Below are 19597 nucleotides of genomic sequence, written 5' to 3'. Positions count from 1 at the left end.
ACTTTTTTATTAGTCTGAATACCCAAAATGAATCTTCCCTTAAGAATTTGGTCTAATATTTCATTTGTTTTGATTTATATATTTCACAATACAAATGAATCTTGGGGCTTTTTTTGTTCATGTTACAAACTTTGACTCACAGGTGAAATAACATTGTTTCAGGCTGATACTATATGAACTTTATTTCTGGTAAGCAAGTCAAAGGAAGCCATAATAATAACTACCACAAACAAACTGGAAGGCGTGGGCAGGGAAATCAATGGAATTTACTGTGTCTACTGCTTTGGGGTAAATACTCAACAAACCTAGAACAAGGGAGGAAATATACATCAAATGCTTTGTACATTATAAAAAGGGCTTTATTTAAAATACAGAACCAAGCTTAAGGCAAAACTCCACATTTTGAAACTACTTTGATGAGGTAACTAATCAGTAAACTGCTAAGATGCTTTAAGTAGACACCTCATGAAAGGAATCCCAGCTGAAGCAGTCATTGCTACTTTGTGTTTTTAACAATTAACAGTTGTCAAGTGTTGTGATGAAACAATGTCTACCTCCAGTATTCAGTATCATCTGTATACTGTATAACAACAAAATTAAAATAGCACAAACTGAGTAAGTGTGTGGACTGTACACCGCTGTCCAGGTGACCTCCCCGAGGCAATGCAGCTGAGAGCTTACTACTGTGATCTAAGGATACCCTTTTATAATGGAGATCTCATTAAGGTGCTTAATACTAAGTATTGCTCTGCTTCCTTCATGCTATTTCAACTTCTCTTAATGCAGGATATATATTGTGATAGTAGTAAGCACTGGTTTTGGTCATTGCTTTATTGCATCGTTTGGTACAGTTGCTCTTTGGCATTGCTACCGTTATGGAATATAGTCAAGATCCCAGCTGAACTATAAATTATGACTATATTGTAACAGGGTCCTCTGATTTAGATGTATTTGTATCGTAGATGGGCCCTCGCCTTGCAGATCATGAGAATGGCATTATGAAGCCATGTCAGTTTATAGCAAGAATACATTCTACCTTCATAACAATTTTCAAAGGTGGAAATAAATTTAATTTAATTTCACAATTGCAAAATGTGTCCTACAGAAATGAATCAAGGGCCTAATTTTCCATTGCCATCCACCTTGTGTAGTCATTTGGATCACTGTAAAATGCTACTGTGTTGATCTGGTGGTGTTTTACACTACTTTACATTGGTGTAAATGACTACATAGTTGCAAAGCAATAGGGAATCAGGACCAGAGAGGATTTTTAAGTGGTTAAAATAGAGGAGGCTATGTTTGACCCTTTAAAGATGTACTCCTAAGAGGACTGCTAATACCAGCCAGTTTCTGGCCCTGAGTCTTTAAATCTCCTACCCTGGTGTAACTTGTTGGAGTCAATGAAAATCAAATCAGTTGAGTAAAATCGAATAAAGAAATCAATGAAGTTACTCTGGAATGAGATTGGTGCAATGAAGTGGAGAATCAGGCCTCCTAGCCTAGCTGTGCTGCCATATGCTGTGCAATGTAGGCTGAGTGTACATGGTGAGACATAGTGACTTTATGGAGATAGAAAGGAAAAAAAGGTGTGTGGGTTGCAGAAGCAGTTCTTTTCTGCAAAATTGCTATTGTTAAGGCCATGTCTACACTAAAAATGCTCTGCTGGTATAGTTATTTCGGCAGAACCCCTAGGGTAGGTACCACGTACACTGACAGAAGGTGTTATTTAAATAAAGAGTGCGTGTTCCAGGAAGTGGTGGACATATAATTCATTATAAATAATTTATCTGATGAATTTTGACTCTCCTGTTTGCAGAGTGTCTCTCAGCAGATCACAGTATTCTTGAATTTATTCATTGTTCCAAATCATTTGCAAAAACATGACTAAAAATAATTTGTGACTTGTAGCAGGGTTAGATAAAACTTGATCCCATCTGAGCCATGTTTACATTATAAGTTCCACTGGAGCTAAACCTGTTGGCATCTACAGGTCCAACAATTCATAGAGTTGACAAGGCCTACTTTAATTTAGTGGGCATTTTGCCTGAATAAGGACAGCAGAATTGGCCCCATGCCATAATTACCATGAATGATAATGGATGTTTAGCGTGTGAGGTTCTGTGTAGAGAAAGCTTGCCGAGAGACAATCTGTTGTCAAACAAATAATAGCACCAGCAAATAGTGTGAACTCTTCCTCCCAACTCAATTTATCTTAATGAGATTAGGACTGTTTTAATGCTGCTGTTCAGATTGAGGTCTGGTCTACAATAAAACGTTAGGTTGACCCAGCTGAGTCACTGAAGGGTATGAAAAATAAACCCCCTGAGTGACGTAGGTAAGCCAGCCTAACCCCTTGTGTAGACAGTGGAAGAATTATTCTGTCTGCCTAGCCACCGCCTCTCAGGGAGGTGGATTACCTGTGTTGATGGGAAAAGCCCTCCTTGAGGTGTAGGTAGTATGATGTGTCTACACTGAAGTACTACAGCCACACGGCTGCAGCTGTGCCACTGTAGCTTTTCAAGTGTAGACAAGCCCTGAGAAACAAAATCCAACAGTAATGAGTTACAGAACATTTCACTGTCAATGGGCCATACATGTGTTACTTTTGACAGTCAGACTGATAGACTGTCAGATCATAGCATGTTATTTGGGGACAATAGAGGGGAGTACTTCTCACATTCCTGGTACACTCCCATACTTGCAGAACTGTGGAGGAGCAAAAGCAGACCATCGGGTCTCCATGTATGCAATAATCAGCAAACAGGTCTGTTGTCTCTATCCTATATCACTTTAAAAAATGATGCCAAGAGGACTGGGGATCTGTGTGGGATTGTATTGCTGATGGCCCTAACCTCCATAGAGCCACACAGATCTCAAGTTTGGGACCCTAGATTCCCTGCCACTTTGATGAAAAGCAAACCCTGCACTCAAAAGAAGACTTCATTAGAAAACCAGCAGGCTAGATCCTGGCCCTCAATATGGCTGCTGTGCACCAATCTGCTGGTACAAAGCTGCTCCTAAGCCATTTTAGCCAGTTATCTGAATAGGGCTAGCACCTCCTCACCTGCACACAGGACATGGCTTAAGGAAGGGGTGTGTGGCTGTGCTTTTGAAAATTTGGGCAGCTCTGAGGTGGCTTTACCTAGTAGTGCCAGTGAGCTAAACTAGTCCCAAGACTGGGAGAGCAGAGGTAGCATACGTTCACCTTTGTCTTACTTTCATCGGTGTCTGTACTGAGTGGAGCTGGCGCCAATGCAGGATTTTGGATCAGTGTGTCCGGTCCGCCTACACAGCACGTGAAGGTGTGTTTGTAGAGCAGGTAGGCATACCTGTGCTATGTGCCAGGGTTTATACAGCTAGCACAGATAACACGAGTAGGGAAGAAGATATGGCACAGACTTCAGTGAAGATTAGCCACCTCAGTCCATATCCAGGGCTCTGGCAACCTGAAGCCTGAGGTTCACTATTGTTCCTTGCGCGGCTAACTAGATTAAAGCTAGCAAAGGTTGCCTACCTGCAATACAGTCACACCTTCACTTACTGTACAGATAGGCCCTAAACAGTCCTCTACACAGAAGTAGCCTTAAAAGGGGACAGTATAGCCCATAGTCACTATTTGAACTTGACCAATACACACATTTTAAAAGCCCACTATTTTCATATTCTGAAGTATTGGAAGTCACCTTTTAAACAGATGAGAAATGAAACGCACTACAGCTGGCTTAAGGAGACTCACCGAATAAGCAATTTAAAAGTGTTTGTAACGGCACAAGTTACTATGCATTTGAGAGTAAAAGCAAAATAGAGCAATTAAATCCTTAAAGTCAATCAGATTACCACCTATGGCATGTACACGTATTTGTGTTGGGGGTGAGGGTGAAGACTGTTTAAAAATCAAGTCTAATTTACAAAGGAATGCTAGCTTCATCAATAATGCTTTGTTTCTTTGTTGTAAAAGTCACATCCACAAAAGTGTTGATCATGGTGATAATGGAAAACACTTGACTTTTAGAATGATGGGTTGTGTTCATTGTTAGATTAATAGGCCTGCATACTTTTGAACTTTTCCAAATGTCAATGGCAAAACTCTCATTGGGCTATCCTCTCCATCCTGTTTACAATGCAGGGGAAGTGCATAATGTAGGCCTGACTCTCCTACTAAGGGTACCTCCAGATTCAGGAGGAATTTCTCAGTGGGCTCAGAGCCAGGATAGCACAAGGAGTATGATGCAGATGTGGAAGGGCAGCAAGGAGGTAGAGTGTGCTGTACTCTGGCTATTCTTAGCTGGCAGATGATCCTTGGAAACTTGCCAGCTGGTGCAGGCTTGAGAGTCCTGAGGTTGCTCTAACCAGTACCAGATGAACAGAGAATCAGGGAACTGTACCTAGTGCTCTGATGGCTCCCACTTTGCTGTGCCAAGTGTAAAGCCAATGCAGCATCTAGGACACTGCCTTAATTGGAGCAGGATCTGGTCCTTAGAGACAACTTAGAGAGACTTAATAGACTCTATTTTCCAAAATGTAAGTTTTAATTTTTAAATAGTGTTGTAAATCCCTCCGGATAGAAACCTTGATATCACAGTGGTGGGCACATTGAAGATGCATATGTACAGGGATCATGTTTCCCTTTAAATCTGTACCATGCCAAGCACTCTGCCCGTGATCAATAAATAATTTCTTTGTTAATTTGTATTACGGTAATTATAGGCTCTGAAAAATATCCATGCCCCATTGTGGTAGGCATTGTAATGAATAATAAATGGAAGTTGCTAGCTCTTCGAATTGCAAAAAGAGCTGTCATAATGTAACAGTTTTCTTTTAGTACACAGCCAAACAAATCAAACTAAAATAATAGCTGCAAGAGAGGTGTGAGCCTCAGCCACAATGTTAACATGTGAATATTTAGGACTTGTCTAGATTAGGGGAATTTGTACCACTATAATACATCTATGTAGATCTGTACATAAATCAGTGCAAACCCCTAATGTAAACACATTTTGCTGGTGCAAAACAAGTTTACCCCAGATTTCTCTAGTCTAGACGTCTAGATGCCCTGACTTCTAATAGCTTATTTGCTGAAGGAAACATCAGGACAGCCAGAAACTACCAGCAAATGTACTTGTTTGGTGAAGCTCAATGCAAGCCTCAATACAGCCTTGGCAAGAACTGGCACCTGGTCTGTCAGCATCACATGCCTAACTATGGCTTCACACCCTTGATGGACGTAGATACACTGATGTAACTTTTCAGTGTGGACCAGACCCTAGTGTATGCTAGCTTGTCTCCACAGATGATATTGATCTATTAAAAATACTCGGGGGAAGGCAGTATTCCAACCCCTCACCCCCAATATTTAAGGCTATATCTTCATTGCCAAAAAATAGTGTGTGCGTTTTGTTTTGTTTTTACAGCAAGACAATGAACAGAAATGAGTTATCTTTCTGTAAAATACTAGTGGAGACAAAGCTCTGTAGTTTTTACCATAATGTAGCCAGGTGAGGTCAATCCCAGGATAGGGGTATTAAATTCTCACTCCTGCTACTGCCCGCTCAGTTCCACCATGGCAGCAAGGGTGGGAAAGCTAGTGAAAGAAGGTGTCACTGTCTGCCAGCATGTTAACCACAATGTTGTTTGGAGCCGCTTTAATAATTAATGGATTCTTTAAAAATAATATTAAAATCCATTCTGAAAATGTGCCAACATATTCTCAAGCATATGTAAGTAATGCCCACCCCACCGAGATACACTGAGAACATTTCTTTAAGAAATTGCTCTGTGGCTGATAGGGAAGAACAGATACAGTATAACTTGATGAGGCAGTTTCGATGGTGACAGCACTTTACTGGGGTAATGTGGAAAAGCCTATGTAACTTACTGGGAAATCAAACAAGACTTCCGCAGGCAGCTTGCATTTTCATGGCTTCCTCTTTGTCAGCTTTTGTAGATGTCTTGACTGGATGAGTTTGACCTTGCAATGTGTCCCGTTCGCTGTGCTCCACTGCTTTATTGAATTGCATCTGGTTTATTTTTTGCTGCGTAAAGCCTTTTGTAACTGTGCTAAGTCATGTCGCTGAGACATGGCTAGTGATCTTCAGTAGAAAAGCTATTAATGGACTAAACATGTGCACTGTGGTTTGTGAAGCACCCTGTGGCTCAACTGAAATAAAACGAACATGTGCACAAATGGTGCATTCTGCTTCACTAAGGGCAAACCCTGCTATTGCTTGCGTTGTTTTAGAGCTTCCCTGAATAGAGAACCAGTGTCATTCTGCTGTGCAAATGAGTATCATGATAATGGGAAAGGAAGGCTTTTTGCTAACACTAAATAATTGACTTTATTAGAATTACATTTAACACCCCCCCACATAAAGTGAAATCTAAACTCAACCCTCTTGCGTGTCTGCATTTTGAGAAGTCATTAACTAAATGATCTTTTCTCCACAGATCCCCTGCCTTGTTCAGTAAATAAGTAGTTAACCAACTTTTCTTCTCATTCATTGTTTGCCCCATACCTGTTGAATACACACCATCCAAAATGTACTGAATACAAATTAATTTCCTAATGGTCATTTGGCTCCAGGTGTTTTACGTTGGGCCCCTGCCACCCGGAAGTGAGGAACACACAATTAGTGGCCAAATGTGAGCATTTTGATTTTAAGTGACTTGCCCAGCATCAGGAAGGAACACTGTGGTGGAGGCAGGGATTGGCTCCAGTTCTCCAGGGCAGCATTCAACTGCCTTAAACATCGAACCCCCCTTTCTCTTCCTACTATCCCCCTCCTCATTCCCTGCACACCTGTGACTCTGGGTGGGGGTTTCCAGTGCTGCTGGGACTGTGCCACCCTGCTGCTTTGCTGCTGGGGTGGAGGGAAGGGGCTTGGAGCCCTCTTCCGCAGTCCATCCGCTCTCCGAAGACCACCTGTGGACTGCCTCCACTTGGTTGCCTGGCTCCACCTACCCAGCCTGGGAGTGCAGCAGCAGAGACTCTCCAGCCTCAGAAGCACTTGTGGGTACACGTGCCCCCCCCCCAACCTTCCCAGACTTTCCTTTCCCTGACGTCCTTCAGTTTGCAGTGGGCTGGTGGGCCTCCCCCGCTTGCTGCTTGCTACTTGTCTTGCCCAGCCCCCATTTCGTTGTTTGCAACCTGCCCAGCCCCCTGCCCATTGCTGTTTGTTGCCCTCCCAGCCCTGCCCAGGATGTCCCAGGGTATGGTATCTCCTTTCTCCAGCCTTCCCTTGCTGCTTCCCTTACTGCTTGCTCCCTCCTGCCTCTGTGCACCTGTGCATTTCTGTGCTTGTGAGACCCCGCCCCCCGCAAAGTTTATTTGTTATTCCATTCACTGCACCCCTTCCTGCTTACATCTGCCCTTCACTCTCAGTGAATCTGCGTCCTCCCCACCCCCATGCGACTCCCACTTTTTTTTACTTGTTTCACTAGTCCTCCAGTTTCTGTTTGCACCCTCCTCCCCTCACATGCAGCTTAGTGCGGGATGGGTGGGTGAGGAACTGTGAGCCTCTGTCCCCTCCACCTCCATGTTTCTATTTAGTATTCCTATTCTGTTCTCTGGTGGCTGATCCCATCACCTGACTTTGATGGTGGACCCTGACTTGGCCAAGCAAAAAGCTTCCGCTCCAATGGCTTTGGGGGATGGCGGGGGAGACCCCTGGCCACCATTGTTGCCCCACCTAAGGTTTCTCCCCCATCCGCCCCCAGGGCTACCAACGTCTCTGCTAATACCATTAACGCTCGCAACAGCATAGGGCAGCAGGTGCAGGCAGGGACTTCACTGCCAAACCTCCCAACAGCACCATCCAGGGAGCCACCTCAGCCAGCAGAAAGGTCCAGGGGAGGAAAATGGGCAGGAGCCCAGACCAGAAGGTTACTTCCATGGCGTCAGCCACTACTAGTATGTCCCCACCATTGGCTGCAGCTCTCCCTCCCCCTGGTGTTCCTTCCACCAGCTCAGGAGAGGTTTACTCCTCAGCCTCCAGAGCATGGGCCCAGGTGGCCCTGGCCCTGCCTGCCACCCCATCTGATGCTGCCCACCACTCCCACTATTGCTGCCACCACCTCCTCTACCGTCAATGGCAGCCAAGGGGTCTTCCCCACCCTGACTAGGAGGCATAGGGTCCATTGTCTCCTGGTGGCTGCCTTGCTCTGTGTCAAAACCTACATGCAGCTGTTGGTCCAGGTGGTGGGGTCCTTGGCCATTGTGGCAGCTTCCAAGCTGTATGGGAAGGTTGTCTTCTTCCTGGGATCAGAGGTGATGGAAAAAGGCATCTCAGTGGGGGGGGCATCCCCATTTGAACACCTGGAGGACCTGGGTGTATTGGTGGTCCTCAACTCCATCCTGCCCTTCCTCCAAAAATTGTCCTTCTGCTTCCTCTCTCCACTTTGGGGAAGCTGGTGCCAACCATCAGCTCTCTCCTGCTGAGCTGTAAGGACCCTACTCTCTGTCACATCCTCTTGTTCCTCCAGCAAGTTACCATCCAGATGCCAGTGGTGCTGTAGAGTGGAGGGAGCTTGGAGAGGTCCTTCCAGGTACCACTCAGGGAGCCTTATGCCAGGTCCACTACTCATCAGGGGAGGCTTGGTGCTTCCTCTGTAAGGCTTCTGGGCACCTCCAAAGGGGCTGTCCTTCAGCCCAGCCAGGAGGGATGATGGGCTCCCTGATGCTTGGAAGGGTGCTGGCCCTGCCACTGCTGGCAACCCTACCTGCTCGTTTTCTCCCTCAAACCATTGATCCCGCTTGGGCACCAGGGGTGGCCTCCCATCACACCAAGCTGAGTGGATGGGCCCCTGCTGCTGATAAAATCTATTGGGTGAGGTCCCTGGAGGAGGGGGGTAGCTAGGACATCCAGGAGCTCAGGAGAGGGCCCATCTCAGGAGGAGAGCATCTCCCCCTCTGCTTCCCCATCTCCATCCCCCCTAAACCCCAATCCTATCACCTTTGTCCCTGGACCTACCCCCGTCAGCCGACCCTCCAACAATACCACCAAGGAGGGCTGGGTACTATTGATGGGGGAAAGCTCGATTAAACTTAAGTCACTGGCCTAGCACCTTGCCCTTGAGGGTGGGGAGGAGGCCTCCTGTAAGACCTCTGGGGGGGCCACTGCTGGACTTGAATCCATGGCCCCCAAGAAAGTCTAATGGGTGGAACTGGCCAAGGAGGCTCTGGCACCGGAGGGGGCCAATACTGTCCCCTCCTGGAGCCCTCCTGGAGGAAGCATTAGCGGGAGACCCCCTCCCCACCTTTCTACCATCTGTCTCCCCATTCTGGCAGGTGGGGTCTCTGAATGAACGTCGAGGAGAGCAAGGCTCTGGCCCCTGTAACCCAGGAGGAGAACAACCCTTTGCCTGAGGGCCTCAGACTGGGTGCTGAGTCCATCATGGCACCACCTCCTCCTTCCCCAGCTTACTGCCTGAGGTGCTGCCCCTGCTCGCATTCCTGGGGCATCACCTCCCTTTTCCACCTATCCAGCTTTTGGCTACCAAGCTGGTTCCAGCAATGGCCGGTGCCGAACAGCCACGGTCAGAGCCTTCCAGGGCTCCAGGGCACGTGCCCCCACCTTCCAAGACAGGACAGTGGCTCCCAGAGCAGCTGAGGGGCCCTGACTCAGTCTTCAATCTGATGCCAAGGTTGCAGATGTCAAACCCATCCTGGCACCCAGGCCCAGTATCATAGAGGAGCCCCCTGCATCTGCCCAGATGACCTCTGTGGCAAGTGAGGTGGTGCTGCACCCTGGTGGCTTAGCTGCCAGGGATCTTTATCCACTCCTGACCCCTCCCTTCCACCTCCCAGGCTGCGGCTTCCCCTGAGGTTGTCCTCTTTCCTTTCTCAGGTGGTGATCCTTGGGAGGCGGTTTTTGTATTCCCTTTCCTTGCTCCATTCGGGGCTGATGTACTCCCTCCGCCGCTCCTGTGTTGGGAGCTCAGGTGGACAATGCGGAATGGATGATGCTGTTCAGGGGTCAGTTACCACTGAGGAAGGGGTATACATAGTCATGCTGTCTGGAGTGGCTCACAACTGTGAGTGCCAATCTTAGGTCAGACTGTCAGAAAACAGGGCAGGCACCCCCAAACTGGTGGTATATTCTATAATTAGATTCCACCAAGCCAGTAACAATTGTGCACTCCTGAATCACTATACAGTACCAGTCTTACCATGGAGTCCCAGACAGTCCTCTTAGGCACTCCAGCCTATCTTGCCACCCAGACAAACTGAACTTTGTGATTAAAAAGGTTACTGAAACGCAAAATCACACCACATCAAGTTACTCCCAGTCCCAAAGGATCAGTCACTTACCCATATCAGTTGGTACTCTGGATCTCACACCAAAGACAGTGCTGACAGCCAGTTCTGTCGCAAACTAACAATAGGTTAATTAGCTAAGAATGAGAGTTATTGAGAGGTTAAAGCAGGTAAAATATAATAACGGGTGAGTCAAAGTTTGTAAGTCCAAAATCATAGTGGTTGATGTAATACACTGCTAGTTTCCCAAATGTCTTTTCAGGGAACCTCGATGTTTCTGGGGAGTTCCACTTTGCATTTGGTATCTTCCCTGTAAGAGTCCAAACAGTCAGAGAGATACCGGATCATCCTTTGAAATCTATTTTATAGCTTCTCTAGAAAATAATTTGAACACTGTCTTTAACCACCTGGGTTTTGATGAGTAGGAAATGCAGACTGAGTCTGTGAATTCCCATTGTGGAACACAAGGCCCTTGCTTTGAAGTTAGCACTCTTCTTCATTTACATTTCCAAGGCACCATTCCCTTTTGATGGATAATTTAATTACAGGGATATACACAATGTAAAAGGTAATGTAATTGCAAACAACAATCCTTCAATAGTTTTCATGAAGTTTACACATCAAGTACATTCTCATCTTAACACTACCACAGACTTTTGATCTAGGGTTAACTAGTTACAGGGATATACAAAATGTAATGGGATAGCAATCGACAGGTTATAGATCAGTGAAGACAATACCATTAACATTTCCTTTGAACAAAACTAACACTCAAGTGAATTGGCCTGATTACACTACAACACCTTTTGACACTCCTTTGGTTTCTATTAGCACATGAGTCAATTAGCCTGCAGCCCTGTCCTGAGCTGGCACCTGGGCAGGGACATGTGTCCCAGCATGCCCTTGCCCTTAGGCTGCAGAGGTGCTAAGGGGACCCAGATGGAGCACAGCTGGGAGTCTCTGGGCTTGATTCAGGAGGCTACAGAGCTCTGTGCCTCAGACACTTTGTGGGATGAGCTGTGCCAGTTCCTGGCAGACACATAGGGTGACCAGATGTCCCGATTTTATAGGGACAGTCCCGATTTTGGGGTCTTTTTCTTCTATAGGCTCCTATTACACCCCCACCCCCGTCCTGATGTTTCGCATTTGCTGTCTGGTCACCCTACAGACACATGTGGCTTCAGGGGAAGGTGCAGTTTGCTCTCCAGCAGTGAGGGATTTCAGTTTCATCCTCCAAGCTGTGAGGGACTTGATGGGGGAAGGCAAGAGGACCAGGAAACAGGACGCCAGGCCACAGTCTACAAGTGGGCCTGCAGTTTCCACGATTCCCTGATTGCCTTTGGGATCAAATCAACCATGGATTGCTGTGTAGCTCGGTGGGGGCAGGTGGCATTCCTGGCCATGAGGATCCTCTACCTCTCAGATGAAACCCACCACCTTTGCATCACTTCACATCAGAGGCTGTAGGGTGAGTTTCCACAGGTGCCAGGTACTCTGTGATCTTCTTGCAGGAGACTTTCACCAATCCAGATACCAAAGCCAGCTGGAGGCTGAAAAGGAGAGATGGGATGTACTTCAACCACCTCACTGAAGTTTTCGGGTGGGGGGTAGCCACCCTGTTTTCCTCAGACCTACAGCCCAAGGTGCTGAGGGCTGCCAAGGCCATGCCAGGATGCCTGCTGTACCTCCGGGTCTGTGTGGAGGGGCTAACTCTCGACCTGGTTAACACATATACCCTGATATCAGGCCCAGAGTGGGTGCACTTCCATGGTGTCTGCCTTACTTGGCACTTTGGATCAGCCCCACTCCCTGCCTGAACAGACTTGGCCCCTCAATAGGTTTGCTGGAGGGGTGGCTGGGCCAAATTTGAGTGGTGGTGGGGGCAATACACTGAAGTTTTGCCCTGCCTGAACGCTGGGGGGACAGCCAACAGGCCAGGGCAAGGAGCAGGCTCGCTTTCCAACTTCACCCTCCAGGCCTCCTCATCCTGGAGGCAGAACCCAACCCTCATCCCACAGGGACCACCCACACTGCAGTCAGGGCCCAACCTCCCATCCAGGGCCTCTCACCCTAAGGAAAGGGGGGGGCAATCTCCACAATGCACAGGGCTCCAAAATTATTTAATTTGGCCATGGTGCTTGACTTTATGCTCCCCCAGTTGAAAACCTTGGCCATGATACGTTATTTCTGCATGGGATCTTTCCTACATAAATGCAGTTGTTAGAATTACAAGGCCTGGCTCATTGTTTACACCAGTGCAAAGTGTGTAATGTTTTGAGTGAATTGGCTGTACAGTGCATTCAGTTTGTCCTGTCCATTTAGCTTGAAGGATACTGAATGTTAATTAAGATATGAATGTTTTGGGAGCTCCTCTGGGATCTCTCCGCTTTTCCCTTTATTCTCTTCTTTGGAGTGAGCCTATCACTGCCCCTCCTGTGTCAGGGAGAGAGAGTAATTACAGAGAACAGTGAGCCTCCTCCTTCCCCAAAAGAGGAACGTGCCCAGTATGCTCTAAGAAAATAAAGGACTGAGCTCTGTGATGTGGTTGGTATAGGCTGGCTTCTACTAGTATTGCTTATCAGATTTTTTTTAAAGTGCTCCTGGCAGAATTGAAAAAGAGTTAGAGGAGTTATAATTGCCTTTCACCCCAGTTATATGAAAACTAGTACAGGCACACTTAGAAGAAATTTGTTTACAACTGTGAAAATGTGCTAAGAGGAGAAAGCTTGCATTCAATTAAACAGTTAAACACTGTTTCTGAGAAGTGAAACACCATTAAAATCAAGTTTCAGAGTAGCAGCCGTGTTCGTCTGTATCAGCAAAAAGAAAAGGAGTACTTGTGGCACCTTAGAGACTAACAAATTTATTTGAGCATGAGCTTTCATGGGCTAAAACCCACTTCATCAGATGCATGCAGTGGAAAATACAGAAGGAAGATAGATAGATATAGATATACACACACGGAGAACATGAAAGAATGGGTGTTGTCATACCAACAATAATGAGAGTAATCAGTTAAGGTGGGCTATTATCAGCAGGAGAAAAAAAAACTTTTGTAGTGATAGTCAGGATGGCCCATTTCCAACAGTTGACAACAAGGTGTGAGTAACAGTAGGGGGAAAAATAAGCATGGGGAAATAGTTTTACTTTGTGTAATGACCCATCTGTGTCTTTCTGAGGGGTTGGAGCAAATGCGGTTGAATCTTAGAGCTTGGCTGTAGACAATGGATCGTGTGGTGTGGTCTGGATGAAAGCTGGAGGCATGTAGGTAAGTATAGTGGTCAGTAGGTTTCCGGTATAGGGTGGTGGTTATGTGACCATCGCTTATTAGCACTGTAGTGTCCAGGAAGTGGATCTCTTGTGTGGACTGGTCCAGGCTGAGGTGGATGGTGGGATGGAAATTGTTGAAATCATCTGTCCACATATCTATTCAGGGGACACCATCATAGGACCTAATCACATCAGCCTCACTATCAGAGGCTCGTTCACCTGCACATGAGAGACAAACACCTACAAGATCTCTATCAAGCGTTCTTACAACTACAATACCCACCTTTTGAAGTGAAGAAGATTGACAGAGCCAGAAGAGTAACCAGAAGTTACCTACTACAGGACAGGCCCAACAAAGAAAATAACAGAACGCCACTAGCTGTCACCTTCAGCCCCCAACTAAAACCTCTCCAACGCATCATCAAGGATCTACAACCTATCCTGAAGGACGACCCATCACTCTCACAGATCTTGGGAGACAGGCCAGTCCTTGCTTACAGACAGCCCTCCAACCTGAAGCAAATACTCACCAGCAACCACACACCACACAACAGAACCACTAACCCAGGAACTTATCCTTGCAACAAAGCCTGTTGCCAACTGTGTCCACATATCTATTCAGGGGACACCATCATTGAGCCTAATCACATCAGCCACACTATCAGAGGCTCGTTCACCTGTGCATCTACCAATGTGATATATGCCAGCAATGCCCCTCTGCCATGTACATTGATCAAACTGGACAGTCTCTATGTAAAAGAATAAATGGACACAAATCTGACGTCAGGAATCATAACATTCAAAAACCAGTCGGAGAACACTTCAATCTCTTTGGTCACTCGATTACAGACCTAAAAGTGCCAATTCTTCAACAAAAAAACTTCAGAAACAGACTCCAATGAGAGACTGCTGAATTGGAATTAATTTGCAAACTGGATACAATTAACTTAGGCTTGGGAGTGGATGGGTCATTACACAAAGTAAAACTATTTCCCCATGTTTATTCCCCCCCCCCCCCGCCACACACACATACTGTTCCTCAGATGTTCTTGTTAACTGCTGGAAATGGCCCACCTTGATTATCACTACAAAAGGTTCCCCCCTCCCCTCCCCTTCCTCCCCCCCTTGCTGGTAATAGCTCACCTTACCTGATCACTTTCCTTACAGTGTGTATGGTAACACCCATTGTTTCATGTTCTCTGTGTATATAAATCTCCCAACTGTATTTTCCACTGAATGCATCCGATGAAGTGAGCTGTAGCTCACGAAAGCTTATGCTCAAATAAATGTGTTTAGTCTCTAAGGTGCCACAAGTACTCCTTTTCTTTTAGCGGATACAGACTAACACGGCTGCTACTCTGAAACCTTCAATGTTTGTGAAAGCATCTTTTTTAAATTTAAAATATTTGACATTAAAATTAAACACTAAATTATATTTCTTAGCATTCTGTCTTGTAAATGGACTTGTCAAGCTTTGGTATCTGAGTTTGTTTGTTTGGGTTTTTTTGTTTTTGTTGTTGTTGTTGTTGAAATCCAGAAATATTCATGGAGCATCAAAAATTATACTGCTAGGTTTTTTTCATGGTGTCAGCTGAATGTCCAAAGCTCCAGATAATTTTGTAGCTATATATAATTACTGCTATATTATTTAGAATTGTTTGAATTTCAAAATATGGCAGGCACTATTTTAGTACTTTTTTTTCTGTTTGGAAGATGGTTTGTGAAACAGTTTTGAGTTGTGAAATGTATTAATTATTCAAATGTGTGTTCTAAACAGCATAGGATGACCCTTTTCACCTTATAGGTTGCCCTTGAATTGATTACTTTGGTTATTTGCTTTTTGTGGTGTATGATTGGTCATCACTTAAGTCATATGGACTTGTTTCTGCTCCCTGATTGGACTAATGAAGGTTTTTGTTTGTTTGTTTTTTAACATGTGCGAATAATACATAGCTAATGCTCTTGTTTGGACAAGAATATCCTGGGTCTCTGGCAGTTACGGACATTCATGTGGGTTGAGATTTGTTTGTTGTGGTCTGCAGGATCAGAGTAAGACTCTCCACTTTACTTAAGCCCCTGTATAGATTGTACAGAGGAAGATGAATGTTAGGGGAATATGTGGGCTGGAGAGAAGGCCGCAGTGGGGATGGCCCAGGTGACACAATCCTCAAGTGACTTGAGCAGAGTGGCTGTGGCTGGTAGTAGCCTTGCACACTGGCCTTGGGTTGCGAGGTGGCATCTCTTCCACTTGCCTAGAGGCCAAATGCTTGAGCTCTGTGTGGAAGGAGTGGATTTCACCCACTGGTTTCCATCGGGCAGCATGTGGATGCAATGATTTGCTCACGTAGATCTGATTGCCAAATCGGGAATAAAGTTTGTAAAAATACCGTGCAATAAAATATTCTATATAAATGTAAGCTAATAATAGGCATTCATGCATAGATCATAAAATATATTCCAATTAAACAAAAAAAGTATTAATAAAAGAATGTGGATTCATGTAACAAAGTTAGGTTTAGATGAGATATAATGGCTTGGAAAATAGATTTTAATGTCTTCTTAATTACATACCTTAAAATGTTTTTACAGGGGAGCTTTGCACAAGTACACAGTGACATTAACTGCATTCCAGCAATTGTAATACAAAACATCAGTCCCAAACCTTGTTATGAATGACCTCTCTTTTCTTTTAGAAAGATAATGGTCTCATCGTGTCCCTGGTGCTGCAAAGAGAGAAACTCCATCTGTAAGAGGGAAAGTTGGACGAAAGATTAGCTGAAGGCCTTGAACTAGCAGACTCCACTAGTCTGCTTGATTTATTAAGGCAGAATTTATGATAATCTACAGTAAGAACAATCAAGTAAAAGTAAGTATAGTTACAAAATGGGAATATATGCAAGTCTTAACAATTAGGCTTAAGATGCCTGGCATTTCAGTGTCTGGTAACACCGAGTTGTATTTTGGTTTTACTGTGAAGATTGATACTGGTAAGACAGGAGAGGTCATGGTTCAAAACAAATATTTCAGTACTGTGTTTTCTAAACAAAATATAAATACAATCACCAGCAAAATGTAGAGCTCAGAATGAGCAAATTGCCCACATCACAAAGCAGTGTGTATGCACTTGACAGCAGGAACATTTCTGTCAGTCAGGGATCAAGTTTCCTTTTAAAGTTTTTAAGAGGGTTATTTATAAATGATGAGAAAAATGATTATGAAAAATACCTTTGTCATTTAAAGTAGGGGCCTATCTATTGAGAGACCATAGTTCAGATTTAACTCTGAATATGATTTTTGTTTATATATGCTTGACCTAGCATACATTTTATTGTAGTGTGGCAGCTTATGTTGTTCTTATGAGTTTCCATTTCTATATCTTCTTTCTGAAAAATGTCCCACAGAATGAGATTATGACTCAGACTGTGTTCATTCCTCATTGCTGTTACATCCACATTAGGTATCAAAACTAGGCCCCAATACTAATGTAATAATGTGGGGAAATCATGACCTGTTACTTTTTCATATTTTATTATGAAAAAGTATTCAAAAAATAAGATTATGTGCAAAATTCTAGAAACACCCTGGTTTGTAATCTTGAAACCCAATGCAAATTACTTTTTCTCCACAAAATTGTTTAACAGGACATAGAATCATAGAAGAATAGGACTAGAAGGGACCAGACATTCAAAACTTTGGGGTGTAAGGAAATCAAAGCTGAGTGCATAATTTATAGTGAATGTTTTATTAGGTAAATTGAACATCTCTTGCTTTTGTGAATTGCAAGTAACTTACAATGTTTGAAAAATTATTCATTATTTAGAATTGCATAGTTTCTATGAAAAATTATTGCTGTGTACTTTTGACTGTGAGCAGTTGACTATGAGCGCTGGGCACCTGAAATTCAGGTTAATTGCTGGTTAATTTTTTACTTATGATTTTTCATATGCTATTGTTTCTGTTCATTTTATGAGGTCCTGATTCAGTGTTTAAAATTAAGCACCTGCTCACATGTTCTTTTGAATCGGGCTCTGAATGAGCATAACCTTTACAATTGGTTTTAGGAAAAGTGTAAGCAAAGAGAGCCATCTTGGGGAATCAATGGGATTACTCTTGTGAGCAGTGCTGAGCTGCCAAAATCTGAAGAACCAGTTCCTTCAGTCGCTCCGGGTCTTTGGCAGCACTTCAGCGGCACGTCCTTCACTAGCTCCAGGTCTTCGATGGCACTGAGGGACGTGCCGCTGACGTGCTGCCGAAGACTTGGAGCGAGTGAGGGGCTTACCGCCGAAGACCTGGAGCGTCGCCTGGTGAGTAAAAAGGGATTCTCAAGGGGAGCCTCCCCAGCCGGGAGCTCAGGCAAGCCAGACAGGACGGTCCCATGGGCCAGAGTTTGCCCAACCCTTTAACAACTGGTTTTAAACCGACTTCTAAATTTAACAACCGGTTTGTGCGAACTGGTGCGAACCGGCTCCAGCTCATCACTGCTTGTGAGTAATGTCAAATGCATAAATAAAGATTTGCTGGATCTGGCTCATAGCTGTTTAAAAAATAGCAGCGTATAATCAAGATGAGTGCTGTTCACAAAGCATTGCTTCCACTTTTCTCCCCTTTACTTTCCCTTTTTGGATGGGAGGGGATGTAGGTGGGTAAAATGACATCTTTTGGCAAAGGGAATAAGAAACCTGACACTGATGGTTCCACCTGCTTAAGTACTACTCACAGGAGAGACCTGTGAGAATTGCCCCACCCCCAACCAAAAAGCAGCAGATTCCAGGGAGCAAGAGAGAAATACCTTGAGGACTGGTGATAAGAATTAGGGAGACTGGGCTGGGGGGAGGGGGAGAAGTAAGGGATAAAATAGACAAGAGGGAAAACAGGAAGAGAGCTGACAATTAACTGAGAGAAGAGAATAGAGAGGAAGTGCAGAAGGATGGGGAAAATCCTCCCTGATGTAAGCAACCCTTGTCAGTCACTGTGAGAGGAAAAAACTGATTGAAGAGGCCTGAGTCACCTCAGCTAGGACAGCCAAAATAGGAAATACATTGCAGCAGACTGATTCTAGCTAGGGTATGGGGGGGGGGGCGCCCTGCTTCAACATAACCAAACCATAACTTTTGATTTATTTTTGTTTGTGGTAAACTTAAAATACAGGAGATTTTTTTTTACTCCCTTGTTCCCCTCATGGACAAAACAGGAGTGAGTAATTGTTGATCATTTAGATCATTAGAGCAATTAGAGCTCCTTGACAAATTAGAGGAAGCTTTGGAAAGGGGGTTGTAGTGGAAGAAAATTTCCCCAGCTCTTTCTTCACCTAGTATATCCTGTATGACAGAGAGGCTTGTGCAAAGTGCTCTTTGGGATCGAGAGGCCCAAGAAAGAGTCTGATTATAGGGTTTACAGGGACAGGCATGCTCAGGCATGTTTCAGGAATTGGAGTTATGTAATAGAACAGTTTTTCCCTCTGTGCAGCTCAAGAGTGGTTCTTTCTGCTTCTTTCTTCCTTTTTTTTCTGGGTTTAAGATAAAATCTTTGAATGGCTCTGATCTATGCTATCTGTTGCTTGGAGATTAATGATTCCACAGAGTACATGGTAATGCAGATGGAGATAATATACATTGCATGGCATCTTTAAACCCCAGTAACTGGCTGTGATGTAGGTGATCAGTGTCTTGTATCTATAGAAGTGGGCATCATAAAAATCTTTCCTTTCCCTAACAATTGCCCTTAAAAATGACAAATTAAATGAACTCTATGAGTGTAGTCTTGCAAAGGAATTTTGCTAAAGGCTTCCGCTTCATCTTTAAGTCAGGTCATTGTGCTAAAGTATTTCAGCACTCTGAACTCTGCAGTGCTGAAGCATAATAGGACAGTAAAAGACTTAATACTGAATTTCCTTTCCTTTGTATTTTTCAGTCACACCGTTAATATTGCCTTAATGTGTGTTTAAATATTTGGCTAAGCAGCAGATGCCTCTATGCATGTTGTATTCCTCACATTTGTTTATCAGTTTCCCTTAATCCCAGTCTTTCTGGAGATGGGAGGAGGGGAGGGGTTCACTAAGAAGTTCTTGCATCCCTT

The sequence above is a fragment of the Eretmochelys imbricata genome, chromosome 7, assembly GCF_965152235.1.
Source record: "Eretmochelys imbricata isolate rEreImb1 chromosome 7, rEreImb1.hap1, whole genome shotgun sequence".
Classification (NCBI taxonomy): Eukaryota; Metazoa; Chordata; order Testudines; family Cheloniidae; genus Eretmochelys; species Eretmochelys imbricata.
This window is presented reverse-complemented; position numbering follows the sequence as displayed.